Genomic DNA, 10,036 nt, shown 5'->3' with positions numbered 1-10,036 from the left:
TTTATGGGTTCTTCTTCATATGTGAGGTCTGGATTAACTTCTATTTCTTCTACTGGTAGTACATGAGATGGGTCTGATCGGTACCTCCTCAACATGGACACATGGAAGACATTATGTATCTTCTCCAACTCTGGAGGTAGTGCCAACCGATATGCCAAAGGACCCACTCTTTCCAGAACCTCATATGGCCCAATGAAGCGAGGACTCAATTTGCCCTTTCTGCCGAATCTCATAATTCTCTTCCAAGGAGAAACTTTGAGGAAAACTTTCTCACCCACTGCATACTCAATATCCCTTCTCTTTAGATCAATGTAGGACTTCTGACGGTCTGATGCAGTCTTAAGTCGATCACAAATCACCCTGATTTTCTCTTCAGTTTGTTGAACAATTTCGGGTCCAATCATTTTTCTTTTACCCACGTCATCCCAACACAACGGGGTTCTACATTTTCTGCCATACAAAGCTTCATATGGAGGCATCCCAATGCTTGATTGGTAGCTGTTGTTGTAAGCAAACTCAATCAAAGGCAAGTGTGTATCCCAACTACCCTCAAACTTAATCACACAAGCCCGTAGCATGTCCTCCAAGATCTGAATTACCCTCTCAGACTGGCCATCTGTCTGTGGGTGGAATGCAGTACTGAAGTTCAATCTAGTTCCTAGGGCTCTCTGAAGACTACCCCAGAATCTAGAAGTGAACCTAGGATCTCTGTCTGACACGATGGATACTGGCACTCCATGCAGTCTCACAATCTCATCGATGTATAACTTGGCCAATCTTTCTAAACTGTAGTCCATCCGGACTGGCAGAAAATGAGCAGATTTAGTCAGTCTGTCAACAATGACCCAAACTGCATCATGACTCTTTTGTGTCCGCGGAAGTCCCATTACAAAATCCATTGTTATTCTTTCCCATTTCCATTCCGGCACTGGTAGTGGATGTAACAACCCAGTGGGTACTTGATGCTCTGCCTTTACTTGCTGACAAGTTAGGCATTTGGATACAAACTCTGCCACGTCTCTTTTTAAACCCATCCACCAGTAATGCTCCTTTAGCCCTATATGCATTTTTGTACCACCAGGGTGCATGACAAAAGAAGACTCATGTGCGTCCTTCAAAATGATCTGCCTCAAATCAACATCATTAGGAACACATATTCTGCCCTGGTATAGCAGTAAACCATCATCTCTGATTGAGAATTCTGGTTTCTTGCCCTGTCGGACTTCTTCCATCAGCTTCTGATATTTCTGATCATTCTGAGCAGCCATTACGACCGATCAATCAACACCGGTTGTACATGCCATGCAACTGCTGTCTGCCCATCATCATTAATCTCTAAGCTGGCATGCAATGATCTCAACTCATGTACCAAAGACAAAGGAGTAACCCAGAGACTTGCCATAGTCTTGCGACTTAAGGCGCGCCACCACAACATTAGCTTTCCCTGGCTGATAGTCTATCAGACAATCATAGTCTTTTATTAACTCTAACCATCTCCTCTGTCTCAAATTCAGCTCTTTCTGGGTGCCCAAATACTTCAAACTCTTATGATCTGTGTAGATATAACATTTCTCCCCATACAAATAATGTCTCCAAATCTTAAGAGCAAACACTATAGCTGCAAGCTCCAAATCATGTGTTGGATAATTCCTCTCATGCGGTTTTAGCTGGCATGATGCATAGGCAATGACATTTCGATCTTGCATCAATACACAGCCTAACCCATTGTGAGAAGCATCACTATATACTGTATATTCTTTACCCGGAGTAGGTAAAGTCAGGACTGGAGCTTCAGTCAAACATTTCTTCAATTCATCAAAACTCTGTTGGCATTTATCCGTCCACTGAAATTTTACATCTTTTCTAAGCAGCTTGGTCAATGGAGATGCCAACATAGAGAATCCCTTCGCAAATCAACGGTAGTATCCAGCTAAACCCAGAAAACTACGAATTTCTGTGACATTTCTGGGTGGCCTCCAATTAAGGACAGCTTCAATCTTACTTGGATCTACCTTAATACCCTCTTCTGATACTACATGCCCCAAGAAAGATATTTCCTTCAGCCAAAATTCACACTTCGACAATTTGGCATATAGCTGTTTCTCCCTCAAAGTCTGCAGTACAATTCGCAGATGTCTATCATGCTCTTCTGCATTCCTCGAATAGACCAATATATCATCTATGAATACCACAACAAACTGGTCGAGGTATGGTCTGAAAATAGTGTTCATCAGATCCATAAAAGCAGCCGGAGCATTAGTTAACCCGAATGGCATAACTAGGAACTCATAATGGCCATAGCGGGTTCTGAAGGCAGTTTTAGGAATACTTTGATCTTGTACTTTCAGCTGATAATAACCTGATCTCAGGTCAATTTTGGAGAACACAACTGCACCCCTCAACTGATCAAATAAGTCATCAATGCGGGGTAATGGATATCTATTCTTTATTGTCACCTTATTCAACTGCCGATAATCAATACACAAGCGGAGAGTGCCATCTTTCTTCTTTACAAACAACACTGGCGCTCCCCAAGGTGACACACTAGGGCGGATAAAGCCCTTGTCAAGCAATTCTTGCAACTGCACTTTCAACTCTTTCAATTCTGTAGGTGCCATTCTATATGACGTTATGGAGATTGGATCCACACCAGGCATAACATCAATTTCAAACTGAACCTCTCTTTCTGGAGGTAATCCTGGCAATTCATCAGGAAACACATCCGGAAAGTCACATACCGTAGGGATGTCCCTTAGTGCTGGACTCCCCACCTGGGTGTCTATCACATGTGCCAAGTATGCTTCACACCCCTTTCTGATCATCCTTCTGGCTAGTGTAGCCGAAATGATGTTTGATGGCAGTAAATGCCTCTCCCCGTGTATTACCACATCACCGTATAAAGGGAGACCAAAAGTGACTGTCTTCAGTCTACAGTCAATCATGGCGTGATGCCTGGCTAACCAATCCATGCTCAAGATGATATCATGCTCTCTGAAGGGCATTTCAATCAAGTCGGACAGGAAAACATGTCCTTGGATCACCAAAGGACAGTCTCTATAAATTTTGTTGACCCGGACCTCTTGTCCTAAAGGACTAGTTACTAGCACTTCAAAACCCATTTGCACACATGGAACAGCAAGTGAACTGACTATGCTAGCACTAACATATGAATGGGTTGAACCGGATCAAACAATACAAATACATCTTGACCAGAGATAGAGAATGTACCAGCTACCACATCAGAAGTCTCAGCTTCTTCTCGCTGTTTCATTGCATAGATTCTAGTTGAAGCACTTCCTTGTGCTGATTGACCAACTGTGCCCTGACTGCCTGAAGTAGTGCCTCTACCTCTGCCTCTTCCTCTGCCAAATGACTGTGAACTTCTTAGAGCAGGACTCTGAATAGATCCCTCGGCTGTAGTAGGAGCTGGGCCATATCTCGGAGCACTAGTACAGTCTTTAGCTATATGGCCCTTGCCTCCATAGTTAAAATAGGCTCCAGTGGCGCAATAGCATTCCCCCCCATGAATCTTGCCACAAGTCTCACAGGGGCGGGCAGAATGTGAACCCCTGCTTGACTGCTGACCAGACCTAGGGGGTCTCTGACCAGAAAATCTACCTCTACCAAAACTTCCACCTCGACCTCTGCTGGGTCCACTAAACTTCTTTTTCTTTCCAGAGGTAGCACCAGAACTCTGTTCAACTGATTTTTCCCCCTTGTCTTTTTCTAATTTCTCGACTTTTTCCTTCACTGGGTTTGCTTCTGCTTCAACTCTCTCCAGTTCAAGTGCTTGAGACATAAGTTCTGAGAAGTTCCTGTGTCGAAATCCCATAACTTGCATCCTTATGCTGGGCTTTAAACCCGTCTCAAATCTCTTGCATCTTGCTTTGCTGGTAGTAAGGAGACTCTCCCCATAGTGACTCAGGCGGGAGAACTCCCTCTCATACTCTGCCACTGATCGATTTCCTTGTTTCAAACTCAAAAATTCTTGCAATTTCTGATCAACATATGCGTCTGGGATGTATTTCTGTCTAAACTCTCTGATGAAGTCATCCCAGGTTAGCATTGGTGGTTCTGCCAAGCTGTGGGGGATGGTTTTCCACCAATCATATGCATCCCCTTGCAGTAGTGACACAGAATATTTGAACTTCAACTCATCTGGGCAGTGCAATTTCTTAAACACTCTGTCCATTCTTTCAAGCCATTGCTCTGCCTCTAAAGGGTCCACTGTACCCTTAAATTCTGCAGCCCCATACTTCAATAATTTATCATACTGTCTGGCTGGAGGCAGTGGTTGTGTCACAGGTGGTTGGGGTGGAGCTTGAGCAGGCATAAATGGCATACCCCCAGCCATTTGTTGAAACATTGCAGCCATCTGCTGTGCGAACTGTGCAGGAAACTGCGGCATTTGTGGGGCTGGCGCTGCTGACCCACTAACATTCTGCAAAGCTGGGGCTTCCCCTTGTGCCTCAGCTTCAACAGACTGCTCAACTGAGCGATCCCCTTCTTCCATTTCAGTCTGAAGTTAGGGTATCTCCTGAACAAGTAACACATGGAGATTTCCCTCCATTAGTTCATATTCATGATGTAATGCACTGTATGTAACAATTATGGACATTGAGTAGTTGTACTTAACAAAGAAAAGACACAAATTCACAATTTAAAACATAATTCAAAAACTTGCTCTGATACCACTAAAACATGTCACACCTTACCCCTCTGTAAGGCATAACATGATCCTGTAGAATACCTAATGAACTACCGAACTTCACCTACCGATAATTCATTAAGTACCCTACAAGGGATTTTAAAACAATTTTCTTATCTTTGACAAGTGGTGAGCATTTCTAATAAGTATTAAAAACATTTAGTTAAAATTAAAACTAATTAATATTTTTGGCCATTTTAGTTTTTCGCAAATTTTATAAAAATTTTGACAGAGTTTCCTCTGTATTTTGAGAAAACTGTTCTTCGAATACCTGTAAAAAGCACTTCTAAAAGTTTTTCTCAACCACTACTTCGGTTTCACAATCAAACTCAGTCAATTTCTCAAAATTCACAAGTTCAATAGTTCTCAAAATACTGTCAATCAATATCATTCATATTTCATTAAAAACAAAATAATTTATACACAACCTTACAAATTTATATCAAAAGAAACATAAACTAAGTTTTATTACAAACTTCATACAAATTTGTGTACAAGCTGCTCAAGACCCATTTTTACATGTCCATACATTTATGTGCAATATATACATCAAAAGAAGTATTTACAGTTAGGGTATAAATTATACTCGAAGGCTTCAAGCTGATGACTTCACACACTTCAAGAAACTCAATCTGCTGCTCCTCTAGTCTCTCAGATCTGACAAAGAATAAAGCTATCGCTGAGTACTAGGACTCAGTGGTGCACAATATACTAAAATAATTTTTATTCAAAGCTTAAAGCACATTCATTCAAAAATTTAGCTAAACATGAAAATTAAATACATTCATGCATTGTGAGATTTTACATGTAAACCAAGTTCATTTCAAAGTATCAAAACACATTTCATAAAACCCACAGTTAGATCACGCCATTCGAAACAAATAGAATCTCAATAGCTAGAGGCTAAAGAGAAATCACATGAAATGGCTAGAGGTGGTTTTCATTACTTTATTACCTTTACTGATGATAAATCAAGGGTTGGGTATTTGTATTTGATGAAATACAAACATGAATCCTTTGAAAAGGTCAAAGAATTTAAATCTGAAGTAGAAAATCAAACAGGAAAGAGTATTAAAGTTGTTCGATCAGATCGTGGAGGTGAATACTTGAGTACTGAATTTGATAAATACTTGAGAGAGCATGACATTGTTTCCCAATTGACTCCTCCAGGAACACCACAACTGAATGGTGTATCTGAAAGGAGAAATCGTACCCTATTGGATATGGTACATAGTACGATGAGCTATACTGGTATGCCAATCTCCTTTTGGGGATTTGCATTAGAATCAACTTTGTATATTCTGAATAGGATTCTATCAAAATCAGTATCTTTCACACCTTATGAGATATGGCATGGAAGAAAACCAAGTCATAAGCATGTTAAGATTTGGGGTTGTCCAGCTTATATCAAAAAGCTGAACACTGATAAACTGGAAACCAGATCAGAAAAGGGTCGATTTGTTGGATATCCAAAAGATAGTTTTGGATATTATTTTTATTTGCCTACATCACAAAAGGTTGTGATAAGTAGAGATGCCACATTTCTTGAAAAACATCAGGAAGGAGGCAAAGGAAGGCAAATAGAGTTAAAATTGGAGAATTCTGACCAACCAATATATCAGATGGATATAGATCCATCTAGTCAACCTATACCTATTGATGAAACATCTACAACTATTCCTCGTAGAACAACCAGGGTATCTCACCCACCAGTGAGATATGGTTTCCTTCATGAAGAAGAACAAGAGTTGTCTACTCATGAAGAAGTTGATCATGGAGATGATCCACTTACCTATGAAAAAGCTATATAAGATATAGACTCTTCAAAATGGATTAATGCTATGAAATCCGAGATTGATTCCATGTATAAGAATCAAGTTTGGGATCTTGTTGACCCACCTGAAGGTATTGTACCTATAGGGAACAAATGGGTTTTCAAGAAGAAAATTGGTTCTGATGGAAAGGTAGAGACCTATAAGGCAAGGCTAGTAGCGAAAAGGTTTCGCTAAAGGCAAGGAATCGACTATGAGGAGACTTTCTCGCCTGTTGCCATGCTTAAATCAATTAGGATTCTATTAGCAATAGCTATATATTATGATTATGAGATTTGGCAGATGGATGTCAAAACAGCTTTTCTCAATGGATACATTGAAGAAAACATTTTCATGGAACAACCTAGGGATTTTGAATCCCAAGATGGTTCCAAGGTATGCAAGCTAAAGCAATCCATTTATGGGTTGAAAAAAGCTTTGAGGAGTTGGAACATCCGTTTTGATGAAACCATTAAGTCATTTGGTTTTATCAAAAAATGAGGATGAGCCATGCGTATATAAGAAGGTTAGTGACAGTGCTATCACTTTCCTTGTCTTATATGTGGATGATATTCTATTGATGGGTAATGACACAGGTATGTTGACAATTGTAAAGGTATGGTTGTCAAATACATTCTCCATGAAAAGACTTAGGGAAGGCAACCTATATTCTTGGGATTCACATCTATAGAGATAAAGCGAGAAGAATAATTGGTTTATCCCAAATTCTATACTTGGAAAGGGTGTTAAAGACGTTTAACATGCTTGATTCTAAGAGAGAATTGTTACCAGTGAGACATGGTATCCACCTTTCTAAAGAGATGTCTCCAAAAACACCTGAAGAAAGAGATAAAATGGCCAGGATTCCATATGCTTCGGCTATTGGAAGTTTGATGTATGCAATGTTGTGTACTAGGCCGAATATCACATATGCTGTTAGCTTGACTAGCAGGTATCAATCCAATTCAAGTTTGGAACACTGGATAGCAGTCAAGAATATCCTTAAGTACTTGAGAAGAACTAAGGATTTATTCTTGATATATGGAAGTGGAGACTTGTAATTGGATGGTTATACTGATTCTGATTTCCAATCAGATATCGATGATAGAAAGTCTACGTCTGGGTATGTGTTCATTTGTAATGGAGGTGCAGTCAGTTGAAAGAGTTCCAAACAGAGTACGACAGCAGATTCCACTATTGAGGCTGAGTATATTGCTGCATTAGATGCTGCAAAGGAAGCTATTTGGATAAAGAAGTTTGTAACAGAACTTGCAGTAGTTCCTTCCATTGAGTCAACAATTTCACTTCACTGTGACAATAATGGAGCAGTCATATAGGCTAAGGAACCCCGGTCTCACCAGAAATCCAAACACATAGAAAGGCGCTACCACATTATCAAAAAGATAGTTGGTCAAGGCCATGTAGCCATGTAGAAAATAGCATCAGTTGAAAATCTAACTGATCCATTCACTAAGCCTTTGTCACAAGCATAGTTAGACCGACATCTTGAGAAGGAGGGTCTAAGGTATTGTAATAAATGGCTCTAGTGCTAGTGGGAGATTGTTAGTAGTATACCTTAGAGCATATCATTTAGTATGTATCTTATACATGTTTTTATTAATAAAAGACATTTTCACTTTTTCGTTTACATAATATATTTATGTGTAATAGAAAAGGTCCATTGATATTTTGTTAGAAATTCTATTATTAAGTTGTTAAGAATATGAGTGATAGTATTTCTAGCACAAGGTATCATAAATAGGTTCACAATCGAGGATACTTCACAATAAGGACATGACTTATCCAGAAAGATTGTAATCATGTTTGTTCCCAGGTTATTTATATGAGATGTAAATAAGATGGAATGGTGAGTCTCATGCCATATGACAAACATGATAAGCACTTAGACATGATAAGTAGGCCGAACCAGTGACATTTATGATAAGCACATAGAGTTTACTCTTGTCAATGTATTGTCATAAATCATATCAGTGCATATAATCTTTAGACCTGAGATAGCACAGTTATCTTGTATATAGGTGGTTTGAGTTTGATACTGCTTTCATACTTGTACTGTGTATGGGTGTATGGGCATGTGTTGACTCCTACTAGTTCTATATGGAGGTAGGTGTTGATCAAGATGGAATCTGTTCCTCTAAGTAAATAAGGATAAAATCCTATGATCATTTAATTGTTCTTGATGTTTCAAGTTCCTAGCCATGATAGATAGATTTAATCAGAAAAGAGTTCCTGATGAGAAAATCTTTTAATCAAGAACTGGAATTAAAAGAGAACATAATATTCATAGCAAATGGAGTTTGACATAAACCATGACTCCAGCTTGAGTTGGGATTTTGTAACAGAGAGATTCTAGTGCATGGTAATATATGATTATAGGTTCATTTAAGGTAAACCTTATTACTAATTGGGTGGCCATGGCATGCTATGCTAGGTGTTAACCATGGTCTATAAGGTGCATAAAATGATTTAGAGAAATCATTTATGATAAAAAAGAGTTCTGATGATATTAAGAGTTGATATCATGTCTCATTGCCAATTAGTGATGAGCCTAGTAAGTTACACACATACACAAGTAATCACTAAATTAAATATGATTTAATTAATTAATTAAAGAGTTTAATTGATTAATTAAATAGGTTTGGTTTGCAATTAGATTGCAAAGTCCCTAGCATGGCTTGAAACCAAATCTAGGTTATTGGATGTATAGTATAAGTTAAATTTATATTTAAAGTGTTTAAATATGAATTTAATTAATGAGAAATTAATTAATAGAGATTAATTAATTAATTTATATTTGATATAAATTGATTAGAAGAAGAGAAATAATTATTTTGGGTTGAGAACTCAAAATTAAGACACAGGGGTATTTTGGTCATTTCACAGGGTGACATGTGGCACCATGAGATGGTGACATATGGCACTACACATAAGCTTGCCATATGTCTTTTAATCATGTAAGATGATCAAAGTCAAGATTAAATATAGGTTTGACACTTGGCACAATATGATTGGGTCAGTTAAACCTAGAGCCAATCAGAAGGTGAAAAGTGGCAAGGGTTTTAAGTGGTGACCTAGCTATATAAGTGTAAGGATGAAAGAACAAAAATATAAGCTGCCATTCATCTCTTTGTGCTACCACCCTTGGCTGCCCTCCCTTCTCTTCTTCTTCATCTCTCATCAATTCAAAGAGATTAGCAAACATTCTCTTGAATTAAAAATACTAGAAATTGTTTCTAGTATCCTGTTTATATCTGTAATCTCTCCAAAGGCAAAATTGGATTTTCTAATTCATAGAAAAAGCTTTAGAAGCTGTTCAAGGGCTGCCATAGGTGATCTTGGTGTGGACAAGCTAGAGGGACAACATCTGGTGTCCTAAAGATGCATCTCAAAGGTGCCAAACACACTGCAGTGCATCAAAAGGTTAGTGCACTTGTTCTTGATCTAATCTAGGGTTCTAATGGATTAATCTGTTAATTCTAAAATCTTAAATGGAAAA

Source organism: Hevea brasiliensis, chromosome 14 (assembly GCF_030052815.1).
Source record: "Hevea brasiliensis isolate MT/VB/25A 57/8 chromosome 14, ASM3005281v1, whole genome shotgun sequence".
In the NCBI taxonomy this organism is placed as follows: domain Eukaryota; kingdom Viridiplantae; phylum Streptophyta; class Magnoliopsida; order Malpighiales; family Euphorbiaceae; genus Hevea; species Hevea brasiliensis.
The sequence above is the reverse complement of the archived record's forward strand: the minus strand, read 5'-3'. Positions refer to the sequence as shown.